Source organism: Corvus hawaiiensis, chromosome 6 (genome assembly GCF_020740725.1).
Source record: "Corvus hawaiiensis isolate bCorHaw1 chromosome 6, bCorHaw1.pri.cur, whole genome shotgun sequence".
Lineage (NCBI taxonomy): Eukaryota > Metazoa > Chordata > Aves > Passeriformes > Corvidae > Corvus > Corvus hawaiiensis.
In genome coordinates, this window is record NC_063218.1 from 65,572,915 (window position 1) to 65,576,861 (window position 3,947).

A 3,947-nucleotide genomic window follows, 5' to 3' on the forward strand; every position below is an offset into this window, starting at 1 on the left:
ATGTCGCCATAGAGTTTAAATCTACAGAGTCTTCAAATGTGGTCTTGCAGAGGGATTTTCATCTGGTTGGACATGTGAGGGTGGTTTTTCTTCTCTGTTTTTGCTGTGTGCAAAATGGACACAAACCAAGGGAGAAAGCGGCTGGTGCCAGGCCTGGGCCAGCGGCCTTTGAGGTCACTGGCAGCCTGTCACTGCCCCCGGGTGGCTTGGAGCCCGGCCCGGAATACCGAGGGATGCAGCAAAACAAGTAATTTCATATCAAAGTGCTATCATATGCTCACAAAAATAGAAGGAAAATAGAGATGTTTCCTCCCCCACCCCTTGCAATCCTTTGGAATTACAATGATCGGAGCCGTCGCCTGGAAAGCCTGACCTCACCGGGAGCGCGTGGATCCAGACGCCATGGAGTGCCCTGTGACAGTGAGTGGGACCAAGGTGGGACAGGAGGGCAGCCACACTCTGGCAAGCAGGGCAAAGCCCCCAGCCCACTGCACCCCAACAGCTGCAGCGCTGCTCCCCCCCCACCAGCGGCCTTGTCTGCCCTTACAATTCACTGATACTTGAACTGGCAACCCCAGCAACCACTCCCATTGTAGGTACACAAAAGAGGCCTTTTATGAGTGCCATTTTTACTAGTATCCAAAGCCAAATAACCTAGAGCAGAAAAATCACCAGCAGCCCTTTGTCCCATTAACCCCTCTCTCTAAACTCCATTTCTGCTGCCAGATTTTCCTGGGTAAAAGTATGCGGTTGCAGTTTTCACTGCAAAACGTGTCAGACCCTGAATCTTTCTGTCCACCTTCAGGTGCTCCTGTGCTGCAGACGTGCAGCACAGCCAGTGTCCTTGGCCCTTGTCGGGTGGCTGGGCACAGCCCTGGGTGACTCAGAGGGCTGGGAATGTCCAGCAGGGCTTATCTCCTGGTGGGATTCACTGCAGAGGGGAAGGCAATGCCTAAACTCTGCTGGCTGTCCAGGCTCCCTCTGCTATTGATAGGAAGAGAGGCCTCCTCACAGGACAAGTTCCATCTTTCCAGTGTCTCCCAAGCCCTCAAATCAGCAGATTCTGAGCCAGCTTCTTCTGTAAGAGAAAGGAAATTCCTGCCTCAGGTCTCATAGCCAGGATCATTTTCAGCAATATCCCCTTTGCCTGTGTTGCAGGGCAGGACTTGCCTCTGAGTCCCTGCTCTCCAGAGGGACCTTGTACCCTGCCACAGTGGCAAAAGGGATGGATGGAGGCAGGATCTGAGGCTGCAAAAGGAGAGAGGAAGGAGAAACTGTAAGTGGCAATAAATCCTCGTGGGCTGGGAGGGAAGGAGATTTCTGTGCACGTTTGAGCAAAAGATGTAGCAGGAATTTGACAGTCCAAGGGCACGATGGGATGCAGCCAGGCTGAAAGCAGGATGGTCTGTGGGCATGGGAGAGCCCAGGCACGGTGGGAGGCTGGTGGGAAGCAGGGACGACACCGAGCGTGTGGAGCTGCACTGGGAAAGGTGTCAGGGTGGGCTCTGGGCTTGCTTTATGGCCTGGCATCTCCCAGTTGGAGCTAGAAAGCTCTGCCAGGCTCTGCTTCCCTCCTCCTCCCCCTGCGGTGCTGGCGGATGAGTCGCTTCACCCCCCCCACCCCCTCCCGGTGCCACACTTCCCCTCGTGCGGGGAGGGACGACAACCTGTCGGGATTCCCATAGGAAAGGGGCTGCGGAAGGGCCTCGTTATCCTGACCTGGAACAATGCAGGCCATCCCCCTGAGCCGCCTGCGTGGACCCGGAGACGGCAGCCTCCCCTTCCTCCTGCCCTCGGCCGCCGAGAGCACGGGCCTGCCTTGTAAACAAATTGTCTTGCTCTGTTCCGGTGGCAGCTGCACTTCTGGGCGTCTCATCTGGAAAAGGCATCAGCTGTAGGATGAAAGGGGATGTGCAAGATGTTATTACAAGCAATTACTGTAAAAGAGGGGAGACTTTCCCAGGCTAGTAACTCATCTCTCCTCTTCCCAGGACGCAGTGGGACGGACTTCTCTGCCCCAGGAGTTACAGTCAAACGAGAGCGTGATCTGCTGCAGGGTGAGCCGAAGCTGGAGGATCAGGGTCCAGCCTGCCTTCCAAAGTAAGCACGCGCTGTCGGGTGTTCCAGCTGCCGGGGCAGGGCTGGGGCAGGGCCAGTGCCTGGATAAACCCTGTCCAGCTCCATCCTGGGGACAGGAGGCACTCGCCCGGCATCAGAGCCATGTTTGCTAGAGCACCTTTAGTCTCTGAAGAGGGCAGAGGAAGGGTGTGACTGTGCCGGGACCGCGCATGGACCCCCGAGACCCTGCTGCCCAAACTCTGCCTGGGCAGAGGAAGGAAGGACAGACGTGTCATTGGTGCTGGGATGGAGGAGCAAGGTGTTTCTGATGCCTTTTCCCTGAGGGAGAGCTGTCCCTTGGGAGGTGTGTCAGGTAGGTGAGGACCCTTCTTCCCAGAAGGGATTTTTAGAGCACCTCTTCTCCCTCCTTGTCCCTGAGATTCAGGGGATGCACCCACCTTCCTCCCTGTGTGGGCCAAGAGGAAGGGGAGGGCAGATGGGAATTATTTCTGATCTGGGAGCAGTTCTCACTCGAGGCACAAGGCTGAGAGGGGACCCAGCTTGCTTTTTTTGGGTGACAACGAGGATGAAGGGAGGCAGAGAGAAGGTCTCACTCCCCTGCTGTGGGATGGAGAGAACCTCTCCTCCCTGGGAGGGGCGGACCAGCTCTCCCTCTGCTGCCGGCCGGTTGGATGCTCTACTTTACAAATTAAACATCAGGGAGGGTTTGGGGGTCCCACGCCCCGATCAGCTCCCTAGATGTGCCCTTTGTACGCATCAAATCCCATTTTGCCTCTTTACACCTTTCTGCACCACCTTTAGCAACCCCCACCCGGCTGGGGAGGCTCGGGATCACATCCTTCACACCTCCATCCTCAGGCTGTTATCGAATCCTCCCTGCCTCCCAGCTCATATTTACCCCAAGAATCACCTATCCCACCCAAACCCGTCCTCAGCTCTTTTCCTCTATCATTATCTCACTAAGAGTTTTGCAGTCAGGAGCAGGCAGGGTTCTCCCTGGTGCCTGACCAGGCACGAGGCAGAAAACTGTCACCTTCGGGGGACCTGGACTTCTCCCAGGGGAGCAGCCCGGAACGCGCGATGGGGCTGGCCCGGCATCACTTCCTTGCCTCCCAGGGAAGGGGAACCCCTCCACCACTGAGGATGAGCTGTGGCTGGGGTCCCGCCAGCACCTCTTCCCTCGAGCCAGAGAGGACCGGGTGACCTCCCAGGGACGTACTGCAGCCCGTCCTGCCATGGAATCTTGCTTCTGGGCAAGTTCCACCCTGGGCAGGGTAACCTGTTCTCCCGCCGCTCCAGAGGGACAGGCCGGAGGAGGCTCTGCTGCGGGGGTGTCGCCGAGAGCCCCTTGCCGGGCCGGGGCAGACCCGGACCTTGAGGAGGAGCTGGTCTGCGCCCGGGGCGGCATGGCCCCGAGGTGGAGCCCGTCTGAGGACAGACCCCAGTTTGGAGAACATGCACCGCTGGGGCAGACCCCACCGGCACGGAGCACGCGGGGCACAGACCGCTCTCGGGACAGACCCCACCGGGACGGCCGCCCAGGCCCCGCCCCGGTCCCGCCCCGGTCCCGCTCGTCCTCGTCGCGGCCGCTGACGCCGGGGGCGGCCCCTCGCCCGCCCCGCCCCGCCCGCCGGACCAACTTCCATTTTAGGTGCGGGAGCGGCGCGGGCGCACGGCGGGACCCGACCGACCCCGCGCTCCGCGCACACCGCCCCGCGCCGCCCGGCGGGACCCGGCCTGACCCGCGCCGCCGCCGCACCGGGCGCCCGCCTCGCCTCTCGCCTCGCCGCCGCGGCGGGACCCGCGGAGCGGGCCGGGCGGCCGTGCCGCCGCCGCGGGGCGGGACCGCCCCCCCTCGCCCGCCCGCC